We start from the raw sequence: 22922 nt of genomic DNA, 5'->3' as shown, positions 1-22922 counted from the left end.
TAGTCAAGCTCAAGGTCAAGACCCATAGTAAAGGTTGGTCCCACTCTAGAACTGGTGATTCTTAAACCCGTGAACCTGTAGCAGAATTAGAGGAAGACTGGAACAATCTCCACTGCCCCAAAACAGCATTTTTGAAGAATAAGCTCCTGTGCAGCCTATGATGCTGTCTTCTGGTGTTAAAAAAAAAAAAAAAAAAAAAGGGGGGGGGGTAACCTAGAATAGTGCCAAAAACATTTGTTCCATAGCAAGGGAAGGAATGTGACTGTACAAAGAGGAAAGGGTATCTGAATCACCCCTTGATTTCAACTTGGAAAAAAAAAAAAAAATCTAGCCATTACCAGATGGCTAAGGAAGACAAACAGCAGGGCAAACAAACATACATGATAGTTCCAGCTAATACTTTCCCAGACACCAACTGTTGTCAACATGGGGACTTTCAGAGCTGGATGTGGTTTCTACATATTTAGCAATCTTCAAAGGATGTCTCTTCCATAAACTTGTCCAGTCTCTCTTGAACCCGTCTCTATTTTTGCTATTTAGGAAAAGAAACGAAGAACAAAGGACAACTGTTCGTATGCCTAAGACTGGGACAAAGGCAATCTGGGTTTGACTTTGCATTCTTCCTCCAGTTTACCTGTAGTTTTGACGTGGAGATCCAAATTCACCTCACTGAAGTCAGGACAACAGTAACCCTATAATCCCTTCATAGCATACTAGTGAGAGAAATCTGTTGTCAAAACTGGTTTGGACCTTGAAGATGACTACAGGCCATAAACCGCCATATAACCTTCAGAAGAACTCCTAGAAGTTCTCTCCCATCTCTATACACATAGACTACCCATCAGACAGGCATCTGTAAAAGACCAATACATTACTTTCATTTCAACTGCATGCTGAAATCACTGTGCCAGCAAGCTATGGCAAGCTGTGATTCAAGGGATTCAGACAAATTGACTGGGGAAGCAGAAAACCTCAGAAGAACTCCAGTTAAAGGCAAAAGGGCAACTTCCCAGCGCAGGTGAACAGTAATGACACCTACTCAAAGGCTGAGGACAGACCACATTATGGTAGCTCCAGACACATCTCAGCCTCTCACTAGAGCACCGATACACTGGTTCGCACTTTTGTCTTCAGAGAAGAAGGTACCTACTACCACACACAACAGTGTGGGCAACAGGAATTTGAACTGAAGGGATGCAGTAAGGAGAGAGTGTGCTTTGCTTATCCATCACTAAAAATGGAAGACTAAGTCTTCAGTAATGCTGCCATTATTTTTCTTGTCTTCTTATACAAGAGGTGTATAATCCTCCAAGATTTACACATGGCTTTAGTCTTGCATGTTGATATTAAGTTCCTTGGAAGTGTATACTGTGTGTATGAGAAAGTATGAGTAGTCTTACATTTCCATCTAATACCATGCAAGATCTGCACCTTAGAGTGTGAGGCCTTTTGGACCAATTCTATAATTTGTTTTTCCATATTCATTTTGCTTGAAACAATGGATTCCTAATGTTTATCACAGTTGCTACAATATATCAAAAGAACGATACTGCATCCAAGAGACTTTTAGCTGCAAAGTAATGGCACTGGAAATTCAATCATATCGTATGAATGGATATATTCTTCACAAAATGGCCATTGTTTCCTTAACTAGCTCCCCCCCCCCAAAAAAAAAAAAAAAAAAAAAAAAAAAAAACACTTCATAACACAGAGCAATACTTGGTTATTCTTTTCATAATAACCCTTCTTTGCTTAGGGTACAAACTTGAAGCTGTTCCTGATGGATTCAATCTTAAGGGCTTGATATATAGGTTTAGTATTTTCCTTATTCAACTCTGTTTATTCATACATGCAGAGCCAAGTTGGAAGAAGACAAGAGGACAACTACTGAACTGATTTTCCTGTCACTACTTCCTCTTGTTCTTGTCTGCATCTTGTCCTTCTTGCAGAAGGCCCATACTCCCCTCCATGCACTTGCCCAGGCTTGCTAGAAGGAAACAAGCTTTGCTGTTCACATCAAACATCAGCCTATTGATTTTTCTTTTATTTCTACAAAGATTTCTATATTCACAGCACTTAGCTGAAGAAAACCGGACCTTGGCTCTTTCCCTAGCCACACTGGACACATATTTGCTGACATGTCTTTTCAATTAGACTACCCAGAGCTGCACAGAAACAGGAAACCACTCTCAACCTCAAACCAATCCAGACACCGGAAACCAGGGATAGACAGAAGCAAGCTGCAGCTTCATTAACAACAGTCAGAGCAGAAAAAAGCAGTACTTGCAGGACAACCGACCGTCTGTTGATATATGCTGTACTGAAAGGCATAAACCCATCATTTATCCTTCTCACTTTGCTGTCTTAAGATTTGTTTCAACACACACAGGTAGCATTAGCCAACTGTGAGCTAAGACTATGTCTTTACTGAAGTCACATGCAGTGAAAAGTTTATTGCAATGAAGGGATGTGCAAACCCCTTCAGATTCTCCCAGCCATGTAGCCAGGACATTAGGGAACTCTGTGTGGAAAAAAGATATCCTGACACCAAGGAATATACAGCTGTGGCTGGGCAGCTGTAACATAAACTAGAATGTCTCATACCTAAGTTCACGTAAAAGTAGCAGGGAACACATTACATTGTCTTCTGGTATGTAAGTATATGCTGTGAGATGAACAGAAATATTTGGGGAAAAATCTTTAATGGGTTCTTCAGTCCAGAAACTGAAGTTGGCATTGTAACACTTCAAGATACTTCCTTTTTAAATAATGTTCACTTGCAAGCTAACAAACCACCTTATTAAAAAAAAAAAAAAGCCAAAATCACTACACTGCTAACTCTTTGCTGAAACAATATTTTTAGAGGAAAAAAAATATTTATGTATGTAAAAATAAAATAAAATATAAATATAAAATAAAATAAATAAAATAAAATAAATAAAATAAAATAAATAAAATAAAATAAATAAAATAAAATAAATAATTAGTGTTCCTGGTGGACTGTAGATCTGGCAAGATGACTGTGTTGAAGTCTAAAAACAACAGATGTCAGTGATGATACCACAAAGTAACAGAGCATGAGAAACAAGTTTCTAAAGAAAAGCAAAATCTACATAATGGGAATAATATCATCAGTAACAACATCCTTACAGTTGACATTCTTCACACCCACTGCAAAAGAGCGTCATTTATCAAGATATCAGGAGTGTCACAGCACAGCTAGCCCCTGTCTTTGGCTCTGGGATCTGGATGTCTGATCCCTGATTGCCTTTCCAGTTATGCTGCTCTTCAAGATAAAAATCAACTATTCTCTTACTGACAAACATCCAGTCAAACAATCAAGTATTTTTCTACTTGTAAAGCAATGAATGCTATCCTTTGCTTGCTGATAGGTGCTCTTTTGTAAAGTAATACAAACCTGGTACCGAAAGCAGAGAAGGTTGAAAGAATATCCTTTTCTTCAATGTCAGCCATCAATTCCGTGACACACCCTATACAAGACACTGAAAATAGCACACGTATCTCCCAGAAGTCTCCACCATTCTGCGATAAGAATTTCTCTGTCATCAGCAGCTATAGGGAGTTTTAGCTGTTCCACAGGACCTGGATCTAGGCCTAATTTCATCATTTGGATCAAGATCTCACAGGTATTAGAGATTAGAGACCATTCATAAGGACCACATTTTTTCTGAGATACGTAGTCAGACTGGCATCTAGTGGGATTTTGAAATGTGCCCAGGAGCCTAACAATTTCTGACACCCCCCCTTCATTGTTGATCGACAGTTTTTGGTGGCTAAAAACTTCCAGGCAAGCACGTGGTTTTGATTTGTAGTCAATCTTCTGCTAGCAGAGCAATTCTAAACTAAAGATTCAGTTCTTGTTTCTCCCTTGACTTATTTTTTTATTTGAAGAAAAAAAAAAAAGGCTGGTTTGCACTTGGACAGAGCTAGGAGTGGCAGCTGAATGTGGTAAACAGGAGACAAATGCATCAACTAGCAGGGTGGGTTTTTTTTTAGAAACTTCAAGTATCACTTGCAAGAAGATTTGGCACAACATGTTTTTATACAAGTACCACGTGTTGGACAGTTCAGTGCAAATATGTTCTCAGCAGACATACAGAGTGACACTAAAATGCTTTACTTCTCATTTCATTAGGAAAGTAGCCCTCTAGATAACATGATAGCACTGATGTTGTTGATTATCTGACACCAGAATTTTAATTTCCATAAAGACTTTTATTGAGATGACCTGTGTCAAAGAATGACATTAAATCCTATTGGTTATCACTGGTTCAGTGAAGAGACTTAGCCTGCAGGTGTGTCAATTTTGTTGAGTTTAAGTAAAAACGTTGAGTATTTTGATGACGGTTCATCTACAGAAGCAAATCAAATAGGAAAGGGGGAACATGTTCGTAACTAGAAGCACGTTTAGATCAGAATATAGATGTTAGGCACATATACAGATAGAAGAAATATGTAATGTGAAAATTGATGCTAAGCCCTTTATTCAATTAAACATCTTTCAATTGCCAAGAGACAATTCATAGGATGCTTATGTTGAGGAATAAATGCAGTAAAATAGTTTTATTTTCATTTTATATTTATTCATAACACTTAAAGTTGCTTTTGATTAGAAAAAAAGTTCATTCAATGTTGTTTTTTTTTTTAAAGTACCAGTTTGTGTTTGCATCTCTTGACGTGGGATGTTATATTAAATTATTCATTTTTACAGAATTGAAATTAATTATTGTGTATGAAATCCCAAACACATATGGTCACAGTGTTGGTTAGATCTGCCTCCTGCTATGCTTTAGAGATTCAAATTTGGAGGTAGCATGTTATTTTCCATGCCAAGACCACCTATGGTTTTCAAGATATAAGTATCTGAAAATTAGCATTTTCACACTGAGCACTTGTTCCAGCTTCAGTGTACATTGACGACTACCATCTTGTAACTACATGTACTAGAAGGATGTTAGCAATCTATAAATGTAATTTAAGTTCTGAAATTCACTGACTGACTGCATTTTCTACATCTACCTTTAGTACTATGTAACATCAATCTCTTCTTTTGAAATCCTTCAGAATGTCTCGACTGATAGCAGTGATTGGCATTAATTAATTTCAAGGGTCAGTTGTGAATGATTGGTTTGTCATGGTCAAGGACTGAATTATATACGATCAGGAGAGCGTGCTGAAATGGTCAGTCATTCAGTGAAAATCAAAGAACATAAGTTCAGATGGAAAAAAAATCATGACTCTGTTTATGAATGCAGCCAAGCTACTTTACATCTGAAATTAAGGGGTTTTGAAAAAATTATATTTCTTTCTGCAAATGTCAGGGAAAGACCTACTCAGAAGATTCAGAAAACCTATTATTTATTATCTCTCTATATATAGGAAAATCAGATTGATTCATGTTACTATATAACAACTTTTTATTTCTTAACTCTTCATTAATACATCTGTAAAATATTCTATCAAAATTTAGGAAAGGAGAGAGATTCCAGTCTAACAGCAAAAGATAACGATCACTGCTTTTTACTTTTTTTTTTTTCTCTTTTTTTCTTTTTAATGCTTGCTTATGTTGATTCAACTTTGCATTCTGTTTTGTTTCTCTTTCAGTGTGTAACTAAAATGGAAGTGAAAAGCAAATAATAGAGTCAGGGGAACAATACCTTCTTCCAAGAAAGGAAGAATCACCCATGATTTTTTTGTTAACTTACATACTGATAAAGATCAACGTTGAAAGCATTCTAAACAAACACATCAATGAATGTTCATTGCTTGAAGCTTTTGTAATAGTATAGTAAATATCTAATCTCCTACGTCAGCACCTAAGGAACATATGGAGTAGCCATATTGGGGAATATCATTGTAGAGAAGTATTTAGAAACCTGCTAGATATTGATAGCAAAAATGGTAACCCAGTTTACTCACCCTAGCATCTGAATTGATGGTGGTGCAAGCTAACAAGTATTCAGTAAAAACATAAATATATATTTTTAAACATAGTTATGGAATTTTCTTATTTCATGAACCTCTTGAGTTTTCCAGGCATAGAAAGATATAACAATATTTATCAATCTATATAAGCACTCGGTTCATTACCAGAGAATATCATTTATTGCAATATTAAATGTTTAATATATAGCTATCATACATGGACCAAGCATCAGACCAAAAATCAAACTGGGTAAATTAATTCTCTACAACTCTTTTGTACTCAAATTAGAATATATTTCTAAGAAAACTAAAGCCATGACAGTACAGAAAGTCTTGATATTCCAGTCATCTGGAATAGTACATTATTTGTTCTTGTTGAATCATAAACATGAAAGATGGCAGATAGAAAATAAGATTAAAATTTATTTTAGAAGATGAAACTAAACCTTTGGCAGACAATAACAGACTGATGGGCTAGAATATACTTTGGTCTAGACATCTTGGCTAAATATTTCAGGGCTTCTCAGGGCAGTAGCTCAATAGACAGGAAATATTTATTTTAGTGACTTGAGATTTAACTGTAAACTAAGGTGTAAAATATATACCTGTTATTTCCAACCAAACCACTGGAAACATAGAAAGCAGGCAGAGATGAAAAGATGGAGTGCAGCTGTGCAGAAGGAACATACAAACCATAGTTATGGACAGTCCCATTAAGTACACTCCCAGAGCTAACTGTGCAAATTAACACAGTCTACATCTCTATGGGTTCATCAGCAGAACTGTAAAAGCAGGACTAGTTGATGAAAGAGTAATCATTTTCATCAAATGTAATAGTCTGTCATACATGAGCATGCTAGCTTATGAAATACAGAAGGGAAGAAAAGAAAGAAAATCCATCATGAGTGTTCTGCTCAGAAAAAAAAAAAAAAAAAAAAAAAAAAAGGCTATTTTGCATCTGGTACATATCATCTAATCACTCAGGCAGATAGATCCACAGTACCAGCCAAGCATCACTGGCAGTAGGCATCACTACTTTTTGGCATTGTGCTGTGACTTTATGAACTCCATTAACAATACATCCCAGGATCCAGGGCTCGCCACTGCAGCTGCAGGAAACATATTATGGTGGCAGCAAGGACTGGAAGACCAGGAACTAGGGAACATGACTGTGTAGAGCACGCACATCAGAAAGCAGCACCAGTTCTGCTTCCTGTCAGCAACACAGTTACCTTACCAGGTTACTTTGCACTTGTACCATTACCAAAAACACCACGGAGAAACAAGTATTAAAGATAAAGTTGCTTGGCTCCAGTAATTTTTATTTATTTATTTATTTATTTATTTAATCAAGAGGACTTGGGCAGCTATTTAGCTATTTGTAAGAGCTTTTTCAGGATCATGAAAGATGTGACTATGGATCTACTGAGGTAAAGTGATTTTTCACAGTTCATTATTAATACTGAACTCATCACTACTGGCTGCCCAGATATTATTCAAATTATTATGATATCAGTGCTTTCTTTTCAGATGTAGATGAAAAATTCAAGAGGATTCCAATTTACAAATCCCACTAATCTCTATTTAAATGGGCTTTGTTTGTTTAATAGCAATTCTAGCCTTCATTGTTTCTGAGAAAACTCTGAAGATAAGGTCTAAATGCAGTCTAAGTCTAAAATCAAGTCTAAAACCAAATCTAAAACAAAGTATCTTGTTGACTATAAGACAGTCTTATAAATTTGGAACTTTGGGGCATAGTAATGCCACCACTAACTTATCACAGAGATTAGAGTAGTCCAGTGAAGTGCAAAATTTCTCAATGCATCTCTCTCAGGAAGCCAAAAGAATGGGGCTTCTGACAGTGAGTGGCACATCAGTGTTCTCAGGAATGCCATGGTACACATATCTAGCATTGTTTGTAAATAAATAAATAATCACTATAAGTATGCTTAATGCCAGCTCTTCCCATCTGCTCCTCAAATCTAACAAGATCCAATTTCTTAAAGTTGTCGAGGCAAAAGTGGACCTTCTGTATTTGTAAACTAAAAGGGAAATTAATTGATTTCATTTCATTAAATTGTAGTTTTAAATTAGGTCTTTTTTGTTGTTGTTTTTAAAACATAGGGACCATTGTCATTGTAACAGTGTCATAGTACAATATTATTAATGCAATAGCACCTAAAGTCCTAGCCATGCTAGGTTCTTAAACAGGCTAGGTTCTGTACTAATATAATACTTCCAATCTGTGTATGGAAACCATGCCATCAGTAATCCCACACATGTAGAATATTCAAAAAATTCTGTTAAAGACTTAAAGGTGAACAGTAATGCTAGCAAATACTAAATGAAGAGAATTTGTAATATTGATTGCAAATCATCTTGGCCATCAGTGATAAACCAAGTAAAGAAAAACTAAAATAAGCAGCGCTTTGTCCATAATAAAGAACTTGCTTTCAAAAAATGTTTGGATATCATCCACTGCCATGACATCACATTAGACAATTTTACTCTTGACAGCTCTTAAATATGATCTAACAACTAAAACTGACAGTAAAGTTACTGCAGAATGATCTGGTGTCCTTTAAAATGTACAGGAATGCTTCCACTGCCTTTAACGGAGGCCTTAAAGCAAGGAAGATTTGATCAAAACACAGGAAAGTTAAAAGTTAGGCTTGCTAAACAGTTAAAGGTAAATACTAAGGCTTATGAGAAACCCTGGTGATGGACATATTAAAAATACCTCAAACGGAGATACATAAATAGGCTGTAGATGAGTAACGAGGTCACGTGGCATCAGTCCTCAGGTGATGCTGTTAGGAGACAGCTGGTGCCTGGAAGCATGTACTGGATCATATGTTTTTAGTTGTGCGTTTGTTTCTTTTTGTTTGTTTGTTGTTTTGTTTTTCAGGAAATTTGGTATATTTCCAAACGTTGGTGGAAAGCAGAAACAGAGAGAGTAGGCCAACTATCCACACTTCTTGTCTGATCCCTTAATATTAGGATTAACTACAATTACCAATTAGGATTAATTATGCTTACCAATATGATTACAATTATTATTATTAATTTGGTATGTGTACATGGACATAAGTTTACCAAGGAAAGTACACTTTCTGCTACAGTAGATATATCCCTGATCTTTTTTCCTTTCCTCAAGAGAAGATAACCCAGCTTCAGAGACTCATGATACTAGAGAAGCAGTTTAATAAAACAGCAAGCTCTGCAGGAAGAATGATCAGACATTAGGTAGTGATCAAACTAATGACCACACAATGCAGGTAAGTGCAGAACTATCAGTAGCTGACACAAGTGTTGCAAAGAGTCTAGCCATCACTCTATATATTTGGGGGAAGAAAAAAAGAAAAAAAAATAATAATATAGATGGTGCAGACCAGTGCTACCATATCAGCAAACTTAGGGGGTGACAGCCTGTGTTGAAAAGTAAAATAACCTACAATTTGCTCTGTTAGTACTTTGTCAGCCAAATAGAGAGCAGACTGTGCAGACAGTTTCTAATTCCAATACCAGCAGGTTATGGCTAGCAATCAGTCAGGAAAAGACCAGGGTTGAGTCTACCTTCCTTTACCCGGGTTACTACAGTTCCAGGACAGGGAATATGAACTTGTATTAGAAATGATTTTATTGGAACTTTTTTCCTTCTGTATTTTTATAGTGATTGTGCTGCCTTGAATAAAATAGTCTGTTTATTAATATGCTCACTAAAAGGAAGATTTCTCCTAACATGCAATGTACAGTCATTGGGCCCTTAGTATATTCTCTATGATTTTTATATTATTACTACCTTCAATGTACTGTGCATTATAAGTTTGGGTTTGTTTGCTTTTAAATCATGACCAACTGACTTTCATTTTCTGATAAGAGCTTTAGAAGAAGAGGAGGAAAATTTTGTCTTAAAACCTTCAGTGGTCAAACTAGACTATAAACTTAAAATGAAAGAAATCTCTTGCAACTCTTAAAGGCATCCATATTTTCTCTACATTCAAGAAAAGATGCAAACTATTTCTGTGGACACTGACAGCATATCCTAACAGATAACAACAATAACCAAACAGCCTGAGTGCATATGCGGCCAATTGGACACAGGTTAATTACCATCTATGAGTACTACCGCTGGGATTCAGCACAATCATTTGGATGTTAAACTGCGCTAGATTTGCTTGTTGAAAACTGGTACTCACAATAGAATCATAGAATAGTTTGGGTTGGAAAGAACCTAAGGTCATCATTAGGTCATCTAATTCTAAACTTGCTGCCATGGGCAGAGACACCTCCCACCAGACCAGGTTGCTCAAAGCCCTGTCCTGCTTGGCCTTAAATACTTCCAGGGCATCCACAGTTTCTCTGGGCAACTTATTCCAATGCCTCACCACCCTCACAGTAAATAATTTCTTTCTAATATCTAAACCTACCATTTTTGTTGGTTGGTGTTTGTTTTGTTTAAAGCCATTATTCTTTATCCTATCACTCCACTCCCTAACAAAGAGTCCCTCCCCAGCTCTTCTGTAGCCCCCATTAGGTACTGAAAGGCCACTATAAGGTCTCACCGGAGCATTCTCTTCTCCATAAACCCCAACTCCCTCAGCCTGTCTTCATAAGACAGATGCTGCAGCCCTTTGATCATCCTTGTGGCCCTTGTCTGGGCTCATTTTAATATGCCTATGTCCTTCTTGCACTGGGGGCCCATACCTGAATGCAATGCTCTAGGTGGGGTCTCACAAGAGCAAGCAGAGGGGTAGACAATCACCTCCTTCACCCTGCTGGCCATGCTGCTTTTGATGCAGTGAAGAATATGGATGGCTTTCTGGGCTGCAAGCACACATTGCTGGCTCACGTCGAGCTTCTCATCAACCAACACTCCGATGTGGTCCTTCTCCTCAAGGCTGTTTTTAATCCACTCTCCCCTCAGCCTGTATTTGTGCTTGGGATTGCCCTGGCCCAGATGCAGGGCCTTGCATTTGGCCTTGTTGAATCTCATGAGGTTTACACAGGCCTACCTCTCAGTCCCGTTCATGTCCCTCTGGATGACATCCCTTCCCTCCAGTGTGTCAGAAAAAAATAAGTAAAAGCTCTAATTGGTGAACTATGAATGTATTATAGTTCTAGTTATGTTGGTTCCCTGCCATCTAAAAAATACCATTAGGTAGAAAAAAATGGAGAAACAATGCAAGAGATTAATGGATCATTTTAAACATTTAATAAGAATGAGGGTACATTTTGGATACAGGTCATAAAACTGGCTCAAGACTGACAACAATGTGTAATGACTGTGCAAAGGAATCCCCATTATCAACCTAATAGGCAGGAAAAGATAGATTAGGATGGCACAGTGTTCACATGTGGCCTCTTGGGGATCGTTTCTTAAATGAATTCTTAACATGCAATGCTGTAAAAAGATGATTTGTTGAGACTCGAGGACAATTTCTTTCTCAGATATTTCAATGGTTTTAGCATAGCTGATGACATTTTCTCCTTAGGTTGTGTACCAGAAAAAAAAACACTAGGAATATATTAAATGGTAGAAGAGCGTAGTTTAACAAATTGAGCATTCTACGCTGTATTCATCAAACTTCATATACTGCAGGGCAAAAATATATATTGCATTAAAGCTTTGAGAATCACAAAGAGAAATGTTGAGAAGAGAAATGTTGAGAAAGAGAAACTGTTGTTCCATATTGGATCCATTGGACCTACAAGAATCAATCATAAAATTCGGCTGTGAACTCATGACTGGAACCAGTCTCCTTAAATCCCAATGGCAGCCATTAATCATGTGAAAATCCATACTGCATTTTGTCCATATTAAAATATGGGGGCTTTACATGGAGAACCAATGACAGACACTGAAGACATTATATTAAATTACAGATTTGGACAAGTTATCCTAGTACTGAAAAAAAAAATCCTTCTATCCATATCTGCCAAAAGAGTAACAAAAAGACAGCACACCATATCTAATATCTATTAATGAGGGCTTTTCACTGAAGGAAAAGGATAGCAGGTTCTAAGCCACCTTTCCTTATGCAGGAATGTATAGCAGAACATAAAGTTGTTAATTCCTGTCAAGGTATGGGAAACAATGGACAGAAAAAAAAAATCTTTTGTATTAATTCCTCTATGAAAAGGTCAATAATTACCTGTCCCACCATTGGCACAGAGAATTAAAATATTTAGAAGAAACCAGTCTTATGTAACCACACATTTATCCTCTTCATAATGACTGTCTACTGAGTTTCTTTGCCTTCATCACCCAGTGACTTTGAGCCTTCAGTGATGAATTTCTACCTAGTCTGACATACTTGTAACAACCTAGTTCAAGATAGGAGTCCAAATGTTAATTCAGTTTCATAAGTGTTTTTGAAAATCAGCACCTGATTAGATACTAGTTCTCCATAGAGAGAATTCCTCACATAGCTTTGTACCAGATATTGTTGTCCCCTGGGCAACCAACAGGTCAAAAAAAAAAAAAAAAAGATCAGTAGGAAGCCAAAGTGACAAATCTTTTGAGAGGGAGCTAAAGATACTGCTGCAATAGGAGGCCCAAAGAATTTTGCAGTGGGTAAATTAGGCAGCACTTTGACACACTACATACATCTGTAAGGAACCAGGCTCCATTAAGTGTGCTGCTAGCAGAACTTTTATTTTTCTTTTTGTTAAATAGAAGGAGCAGCCTTTTATGTACACAAGTAAGGATGTGAAGAGACCTCCAAAACATTTTTTCTTCAGTATGACAGCAAACTGTTATACTTGTAACTTAGCTGAACTGGGATGCATTATACAGGGGATCAGAATTTGGTGTTGTATATATGATGCTCTGAGTCAAAGTCAGCTAATGTCAATGGGGCCCCATCTGCTGCCTTCAGCAGACTTTGAATCAGGCTCGTTGCATACTGATAAAGGTAAAGCAGAAGGGGGCCTTGAATTCTCATTCTGATTTATGCTGAGTAATTGAATACAAATATAAAGACAATATAAATAACTTCAGAAAGGTCACTTGGCTAGTGAGGCTAGGAAATAAATTTAGAAGCCTTAGGTACATGCTTAGACTATCAGAGAAAATACTTCATCTGAACATATAATTATTTTATCATTTTTTCTTTTTGTTGTTTAGTTGTTTGTTTGTTTTTTTTTTTTTTTCTTTCCTAGAATACTAAGCATCATTCAGAATCAGGTTTTTCTTTGTTTTATTATATTTTTTTTCTCCCATTCTTAATGTAGTAAATCAATAGGGCTTTTCAGCTCTTCTCTTAAGGCCCAATCCTACTATTGATCTCAACTCAAAGATCCCATTTTACTTGAGTAAGTCTCAAATATATACAGACAGCCAGACTTAGCCTTAATAAGTTTCTGTATCAGCATCATACATGATATATGCAAGTTTATGTACAGATCTGAGAATAGCGCAGCAGCACAACTGCTAGATACACCAAATACAAGAGTGCTGCTTATCATTGTGACCCACTAAATGTTCTTTGGCAGTAACATATGAACCAGTCTGCTAGGTAGTCTAAGGAATAGGGTGCTTAAGTGTGGATATCATGTACAGAGTGAAGAGAGAGTTAAACATGTGTTTTCTTTGTCTTTGACTTAGATGTTTGTCTTCTGAGAGTCATGAGGTTTTCTCCAATCTGGACAGTTCATCCATTTTGGTCCTGTATATGCTTGAAGATGATCTATTGCCCCATTCTCAAACCCAAATCCTACATATGTAGAAATCTACTTTGTACTTCCTGACCTGAGATAAAGAAAGTTTTGAGGTAAACCATTCTCAGGCTCATGAATGGTTTAAGCAATCTGCAGGTTGTATCAAAAGAAACTGATGTGTCCTCCCCTCCCTCCAGATATCCTGAGATGGTAAAATAGTAATAAAGCTTTCAAATACCATTTTAAAGTTGTGTTTGCCTTTTAGTCTCTAAGCTTCTTGAACATACAGGGGTTATAAGTAAACCTAGTCATAACTTAGGAAATGGAGAATCTGACCAGAAAAATACGAAAGTTGGGATTGCTGAATATTCATGTAGCCTGAAGATGAAGATTATAATCAGTCAGGAGAGCTGGCAAGACAGGCAAGTCTACTTGCACCAAGGCCATCACATCAGCTGTAGAAGCATCAGATCTATCCTACAGAACTTGTAAAAGAGGAGTAGTGCCAGAAGCACAATAACAGCAGAGTCCTAAGGCTAACTTACCCTGCTGAAAAGGATGCACTGGGACTCCAGGGCAACTAGTCTACATATAGATTGGGTTATTTATATTGATTAAATACCAACTTTACAATGGAGAAGCTGTAGTAAACAAATTCATGAATGAAAGCTATACAGGAAGGCAGTAGTGATCTTGGACCAGGCCAAAGCAAATTTTCCAGTTTCTATTCCAGTGTTCTAACTACTAGACAGTCACTCACCTATTCAGGTTTATATAGTATTCTGTGCTGCTTACAGCAATGAAATCCAAGCATGTATTACTAGCAGAACTACAGCTTAATGATCCTACCCTCAATAGGGAAATGTTTGAAATGCAAGTCCCCAGTCTTGTTCACAAATTTAATGTTAGCCATATGACAGTCCTGTCTATGAAATGGCATTTTCAAGATTAAAGCTAAGAATGTTTGTTTACAAGATTTACTTATGACTTTGCAACCAATACAGATCACCTACAAAGTCCAAGAGCCAATTTAGACCATCATTTTTTCTATCCCACCTGCAGAGAACTTGTTCTTATATGTCAAAATGCACAATGCACATCTAAATGGTCCCTGATTGAAATAATGTATGAAATTATTACTAAAAGATTTTTGTGCAGACAGTGCACACTCTTAGAAGGAACACAGCTTTTTATTATCCCACCAAATTCATTTTACCTCACACTATGTTTCTGGACACTTAGCAATTGGCCGGGACAGAATCTGAAAGTCTTCTGAGGAAGGAATCTACTGCTTGGGTCTGGGGTTGTTCACAGTGCACTGTAGAAAGGAGAGTTGCTTTGCTTGACTGCACTTCTTGTGCCATGCACAGAAAAGTTACAGCACATCCAAGATCACTGGGGAAGGACAAGTGAAGCAACCATGGGAATCTAGTGACTTATTTGCCCTGCCCCTTAAGGTATAAATTGTTTGGTTAAAGGAAAAGGTGAAATTTTCTAAGAGCTGCAAAGAACTGGGAAACTGTTCCTGGGGGCAAATGAAAGCAGTAGGGAGAGAAGAGATGGTGTTTGGGGCTGGACAGGAAATGGAAGGAATCCATGATACTTAGTCAGGAGCCAAAACAGTTTTTGGCAGAAAAGTGTTTTATTTCTACTGTATGTTCTGTAATTAAAATGGATCACGAAAACAGAAATAACTACTGTTATTTCTGAAATACTAATACTACTTCAGTTCACCTAACTCATTCTCATTTGTGGCACAGCAAAGAAGGCAAAGGTGATGTTATAGACTCAATTTATATGAATGCATCTCATTTTAATTGTCTATAATGGATGTAAAAAGAACAGCATGCAAACTGGGATAAAAGTCACCACCACGTTACATTCTGTTGATCTGTTTCACCTTATCTACTTACAAATCCAAATAACCCAACTACCCAAGTCTTTTTAAACCATTGTATTTCACCAGTGTGTAAAGGAATGGGGATAGAAACCTATGCAGACTCCTCAGGGAATAAAGCTCATTCTGTTTCGGCTAATTAAAGTATCATTTTCAATGTAAGTGATTATTTATATTACAGCACTTCACAAATGCAAACATATTTACCTCCTTAACAGCTCAGTGACATAGGCAGTGTTCAGTCAAGTTCAGCATTACCCTCAGTACTTATATGGAGGGTGAACTTGATCACTTCCCTCCACCTTATATGTGGAAAAACTAAAGAAAAAACAAGTGGCTGCACTGGAAGGAAAGCTGCAATAAAACAGAAGCAAGTAGTTTTTCCCTTTATCCTCCTCTTTACAATGAGCTGCTTTTCTCTCATTCCTGCTTTGTTAGAGCAATATTAAAGGTTTAATACCATAACCCTGGCTCACCCGAGAAGTCCTTCTGCAAGCAGAAGCATCCCATGAGTTTTGTGAAATTAGTGAGTGCTGCTATATGATGGGACTTTTACAAAAGGTCCCCAGGTGGAAGTTGCTCCAGTGCAACTGGTGGAAATCCTTTATGCCATTTTCCATGTTATCGAAAACCATCTGTGAAATTAAGATTTGGAACCCACAACACTAGTTGGTATTAGAAGCTCCCCACAATACTTCAGGCTCCATCTTGTACTCTGCTCTCATGTATTCTGCTCACCTTGTGTTCAGCTCTGGTGAGGCCACACCTTGAGTACTGTGTTCAGCTTTGGACCCCTCAGCACAAGAAGGGCATTGAGGCCCTGGAACATGTCCAGAGAGGGGCTACTAAGGTGGCAAAGTACCTGGAACAAGTCCTGTGAGGAGCAGCTAAGGGAACTGGGGTTATTTATTCTGCAGAAGAAGAGGCTCAGGGGAGACCTTATTGCTCTCTACAGCTACATGAAAGGAAGCAGTGAGGAGTTGGTGGTCAGCCTCTTTTCACAGGTAACTAGTGATAGGACTAGAGGGAATGTCCTGAAGCTGTGCCGGAGGAGGTTCAGGTTAGAAATTAGGAGACATTTCTTCTCAGAAATAGTCAGGCATTGGAACAGGTTACCCAGGAAGGCGGTAGAGTCACCGTTTCTGGGGTGTTTAAAGAAAAGTTGGATGTGGTGCTTAGGGACATGGTTTAGTTAGTGGGTGATATTGGTGGTAGGGTGGTGGTTGGATCAGATGGTCTTGGATGTCTGTTCTAATCCTAATGATTCTATGGTCTTACATAGTGCACTGATTCTTACCTATAATGGCACACTCACTGCTTGCTATAACATGCATCCAAAATCATTTGCTCTGTTCTTTGGGATTCCATCCTCTCATATGGTTGGGCCAGTACACTATGAACTCTTCAATGTATATATTTCAGTAAAATATCCTGTTTCTGTAAATGAAGAATACTTGTTTTCTCCATCATAGATGTGCAGGCATGCCTCACTAACAATTACTGAGGGTCATAGGCAAACAAATTTCTACACCTACTGTACATAGTAATTGTCATGAGAAATTATCTTCACAGCCTTCTAAGCTTCCCATTTGCAAACAATGAACTGCCTGATAATTCTATAGTTTACAATGCATACACATTAGCCTGGCATATACACAGCAGAACTTTCCAATAGAAGTCAGCATTGATCATCAAAAGTTTATTCCATACTTCATAGCTGGGAATAAAATGCTTGGCATATTTTTACAAACAAAATAGTCATTTTCAGTGCTTCTGGCTGTATATTATTCCTGACTAAATGGACATGCTGCAAGCCTCCTACATTCTAGCATATGGCTTTCTTACATGCTTCAGAAAGAGAAATTAAACACTCATTAATAGTCTCTATAGTGCTAAATCAAGAAGAGATTTGGGAGTATTATATCTCATAATATGGTTGCTTCAAGAGACGCCTCTTTAAAAAAAAAAAAAACAGAATATTTTTACATTCAGAAGTATTTTCTTCCCATTTCTTGTAATCCTTTAATATCGCAGACGTGCACTTGATCATGCTGTTTCCCACACAGCAAAGCATGTTTGTCTACTGCTAAATGCTAATGCATTTCATGTACACAATACCTGTCCTGCCAAGTTGTCTTTTTCCACGCATGCTGTAAGAACATTTTTAATACAACATTTTTTCATTAAAAACACTTTCAAACATGTATGCTAACCAAAAAAAAAAAAAACCACACACTTCTGCTTTGGACTAAACTTGATTTTAAATAACAAGCAGCACTATTAAACTTACTTCCCTCCACTGGCACATGTGCACACACACACAGCAACATAGTTCTTTTTCCTCTGAGTATCTCATGTCCCCAGTAGCCTTTTAATGCTTAAGGCTAAAATGCTAAAATACTGAAAACAGGTGTACCTTGACCCTCTGAAGATCTGATAGGATCTGACTGGATCAAAGGCCAAGGTCACTTGAGTCATGAGATTGGCTGAGTGATATTATTTTTGTCATGGTTCCAAACTGTTGAGAGGCAGGACTCCAGTTCTGGCACATGAGAATCAAATGATATGATAGTCTAGTTATTAAATATGACAGATAGAAAAAGCTGTATGTTGCAAAGCTACTCTGTGATTAGTACCCTATATTTTACAATGTCACTGTTCTGAATACTGTAATACTTCCAAGACTTTTTCAAGAACCAAGGCTTTTGAATTTAAAAACAAACAGTAAAAGAAAATACAGATGAAATCTGGTAAGAGCTCAGCTCTGTAAAATTTCACAGCTTATTTTCCCAAATGGCATTCTAGTTCAGAAATTCAACTGTAAAACTAGTTCTCTACTACCAGTTTTCCTTAGGACCACCTTTGCACACGGATAGTTGAATAAACTGCTGTGAAGCATCAGAGGAAAGCAAACAAGAAAAGTCACCTGTCACCTCATTTTCATTTTATGCTTGCATGTAAATGCAGCGTTTTAAATCCAGCTCTATTTCCTTACAGGAAACCTATCCTGAGAATTAGGGAGGAACACCACCAACAATAAGAATAGCCATCTCACCCAAGTATTTCAAGCACCATCCTTTTAATACAATCAAATGTAGAGTAGCTGAATGTTTAGCATAGCATATCATAACTTAAACGGTTTATCAGTTCACACATATGTAAACTGGATATGCACTTCTCTCCCTGATGCTTTGCAAATGCTTTTTTAAAATGCTTTGAGATCCACTGATGAAAGACATTCTAGTAGTATGCTGTATCATCTACATGGGCATCTTCAGCGCCTACTTGCATTTTGAATACAGTTTCTTTAGGAGACCTGAAACCCTAATTAAATCAAAAGATTTCTTGTGGGCTGAGGGATTGTACAGTATTAGATAAGTTAGCAACAAATCCATCAAGTAGTCTGGGGGGGGGGGGGGGGGGGGCAAAGGTGGGTTTGGAAATAAAATGCAATCAGGTAATCTTACAATCAACAGATAAAAGCTAAATAGAAACATATTACATAGCCTGTAACTATAAAATAGGCTAACATTGCATTATTTCCAAGACATAACTGCTGCATACAGTCAAAACGAAGAACCCTGAGAAATGCAGTGAAAATGGTAGAGGAACAGAGAACTTGCATTTAAAACTTCGAATTTTCTATTGTTTCTTCTTAGAGAAAGAATGATTGCTTGTTACAGATAATAAAAATGATCACATTAAGACATGTCTGCACAGGCAACTCTAGGTACCATGCTCAAGACCGGAGCTGGGAGGAATGACTGTTTCTGTTTTGAGTAGAAGTGGGCCCCCTGGTCTCTAAGAATGTGTGCATGATGTATAATAGATACCTGTCTGATATAATTAATTATATTTTTCCTAAATTTAACATTGCCTGAAGGGTAAAATCATTTTGCTTGGTGAAATCCCTCATGCCACACAAAGTCTGTGCAAAAGCCAGATTTAATTGCTGTGATAAAACCACAAGAAAGACCAGGTTTGCATTAAATCTATAACCACATCTAGTGAAGAATAGCTTTAATCACCTTTGAAATGGTGACCACAAAATAATTAAAGGGAAAGTGTTCTCATTAGTAATTATCCCAGAATATCAAATCTCAGTTTATCATAAGTCCAATTTAAAATGGCTTGGCATGGTTTTAATTTTTTCTTCTATTTCTGAGGTTATGAATCTCCTAGAATTACTTCCATGAGGGTGGGAATAAAATTAAGTTTGCCCCGTGCCATTTCATAATCCACTGTCGTGCTCTACTTCCTCTGCCAGTGCTGGTCAGAGTGAAGATATCAGGTAACAACAGTGACTTCTCATTGGCACCTTTGCCATGCGCACATTCAAGACAAACTGAAAAATGAAATTTCATTGTTACTGAAGACACTAACGCTGGTGTTGCTCTGCAATATTACCTTCTTGCTCCTATCACTAGCTACTTCCTGTTGAAGGAGTTTCTGTGGATGTGGTGGCAAGTATTTTTGTCTTGCAGATATGCTTCCAACGCAAAAGGTAAACAGAGTCTAAACTGAATCTAAGCAGTAATTTCCTTTAATTTGTGTGTGTAAATCAGCTCTGCAACAGTTTTTGATTTTGTTTGTTTTTTCAAACAGCATGCAGGACCACCCCTATTCTGCAGAATCAAAGCACAGTACTGATTCTAGGCTTTGACGAGTCACCTGTGTTATGAACTGGCCCTGATCAAAGACCAGGGCAGAGAGCAAATCCTCCTGCTGCTCACATTGTTTCCTCTGTCTGACCTGTTTAACAAACCTAATACATACCACATTTTATTAGGCTCAGCATTTGCCTGCTTGTAAAGAAAATGAATTTGGAATACTATTCGAGACCCTCAGATAGACATAGCAGCACAACGTGGCATGTGTAGTAGCATAAGTTTGATTCTTTTACAGGAAATATTTCCCTGTTTCCTTTTGCTCCTCCTTTCCTCTTTACACACCTAAGCAATTTTGCCAGGAGGGGAGATTCTGGTCTGGTCTGAACTGCTGCCTATGAAATTTCAGACAGCTTGATTTTTGGCTTGGCAAAGTTTGGTGGGGGTCGCTTTCAATATTAGACTTGTAATGAAAGGCTTATTGTAACCTTATCTATGTTATGTGGAAGAGATCAGCATCATTCAATCATAGAAAAAAGGCAGAAGGCTTCTTTCTTTAAATGTAATTTAGTTTTCCTTTCCCCCAAGTCTCATTGTGGGTTCACTGAGCTATGCTCCCCTTCAGGCAGAAATGGAAACCAGAGGAGTTGCATTCTTTCAGTCCTATTCTGACAGCGAGTGTGGCTGCATCAAGCTTAGCAGCTAAAGCCATGCCCATTACTCTGTAGTGCAGCTGTGCAGAACTTGGCTTTTTTGGATCAGTGTTTTTATAGAGACTTTCCTGAAAATTTCACTAGGTTTGTTGCTGCTGAATTGCACTTTGAGACCAAAAAAAATGCACAAAAAAATGCCAAAAAAACTCAGTGAAAAGACTTGCATTTCATCTGGTTTTGTGTTGAAATTGCATGATGTGTTGAAATTTCATCATACTATGAAGTTTGCATGATATAGAGGAATAAAAATTATTTGAACCTGGCCCAGGTTTGCACTGAAACATTCATGAACCATAGCAAAACTTTCAAGTAATGTAAAGTGAGATTTGAGTTTGTAATGAAACCAGGCCATTTTACATGGATTCAGGTTTCATAATGCAGGTCTCTTACAGCTGTACTCTCAAAGGAACATATTCCTATCTCAAGATGGGATTTACATACTGTATGTAACTCCCCACATATCCCAGCAAGATTATTACTTTCTTATATAGCTGTAAATCCTAGAGCTTTATGTTATGTCAAGGGAAAGGATAATCAGCTCACGAAGGGCCAAATCCTACCCCCTGAACAGGCATGTCAGGGCCCAAGAGGTAAAAGAAACTCTGTTCTTTGAGGAGGTAGATTAGCAAGGTACGCCCTCCACTGCAGCACAGAAGACACTCAGCTCACACCAGACAAAATGCAGTCAGCCCCTACATACAGAGCATCACATCACTTGGTGCCCACACCAAACAGGTCAGGCACGTCAAATGGTCTCTGACACAAATTATTCTTTTTCCTAGACACAGTTCCCTTACCTAAAATTCAGAGGATACTGTCCAGCTAACATGGGTAATGTTAAATTATGATGAGGCTAAACAGAAAGCATCTGGTTCTCAGCTCCACTTCTATTCCATAGCATTAAGTGGGAGGAAAAAAAATCAAAACAGAATAAAAGTTATAGGCCTGCACCCTATCTGATATTATTGAGACCAGAACAGGGCTTTTTTTCTTTCAGAAATTGAATACTCTTTACTACTACTTTCCTAACATCATCAAACAGCCTCATGAAGAACCCAAGCCTCTGCATCCCTCATTATCTACCTATTTAATTCCCCTAATTTGGCATCCCTCCTGTCCTGACCACATACAGACACTCTGAATTAATAGTATCTATTGATACACCAACAAAAAGAGGGAAGACAGAATCTCAACATTTTGAACATCATCACTCTGAGAAGAAAATCAGCCAGGAAGGATGCCCCACTTCAAAGGCCACAAACAAGAAACTTCCCTCCTCATCAGCAGCCCTCATGTAAGAATGGCTTGTTTCTACCCAACTTAAGTAGTACTCACATCAGGAAAGCACCAGAGAGCAGGACCTTGTTCAGACCTGATCTCAAATACTAGACTCAGCTTCCTTCCTATCTCATCCTCCTTGCCAAACCAGAGCCCTCCCAACACACCCCTTTTATGCTGTGCATGGAGGGGTGTGTATAGGAAGCAATTAACTCCCCACAGCTGGCCTTATTTCTACAGGATGGAGTGACAACTGTGGTCCCTTTTCTAGCCAGCTTAAGGATTAACCCCTTCTTCCCTACCTGTGTCTTAAGAGGATGTACGCACCCTTGCACAGCTTTGAATTTATTTCATAGCTGACTTTCATCAGCAGTCCCACATCTGAATGACAATGGGCTATCCAGCTTTAAACAAAACACAATATCAAAAACAGATTAAAAACTGAGTTCTGTGTTTACACTCAGTATCATAGACCTGGTCCAAGCAAATATAATCATGTCCAGTAGAGATTATACAAAAGCATGGGGAGGGAAGTCAGAACCATATAGAAAAATCTCCTTTCATTCATGCAAGTGATTAATACATAATTGAATGCTAATATTACAAATAATGATACATGGCACTTATATAGCACCTGCCATCTGAGGATCTCAGCACTTTGCAAAAAGCTACAAAATCTCACACATGCTAACAACATGGCTTATGATCTTTTCAGCCTAACCTTTCAAAACTTTACATGCCATATGAGCGTGTTAAAACCAGGAAATGAATATGCCTGTGACTTCACAGAATTAGACATGCTTTTAGTTTGAAATCTGG

The 22922-nt window shown here is 37.7% G+C and overlaps 1 long non-coding RNA gene across 1 annotated transcript in view; it reads right to left on the bottom strand.

The window, feature by feature from the left end:
- LOC110352940 (uncharacterized) overlaps positions 1-22247 on the bottom strand; it is a 57841-nt gene extending 35594 nt beyond the window's left edge. Inside the window, exon 1 of the long non-coding RNA XR_005266453.2 lies at positions 22161-22247. This is a non-coding gene — a long non-coding RNA (uncharacterized lncRNA). The remainder of the gene's footprint in view (positions 1-22160) is intronic.
- Between the last annotated feature and the right edge of the window lie 675 nt (positions 22248-22922).

The sequence above is a fragment of the Anas platyrhynchos genome, chromosome 5 (genome assembly GCF_047663525.1).
Source record: "Anas platyrhynchos isolate ZD024472 breed Pekin duck chromosome 5, IASCAAS_PekinDuck_T2T, whole genome shotgun sequence".
In the NCBI taxonomy this organism is placed as follows: domain Eukaryota; kingdom Metazoa; phylum Chordata; class Aves; order Anseriformes; family Anatidae; genus Anas; species Anas platyrhynchos.
This window is presented reverse-complemented; position numbering and strand designations above follow the sequence as displayed.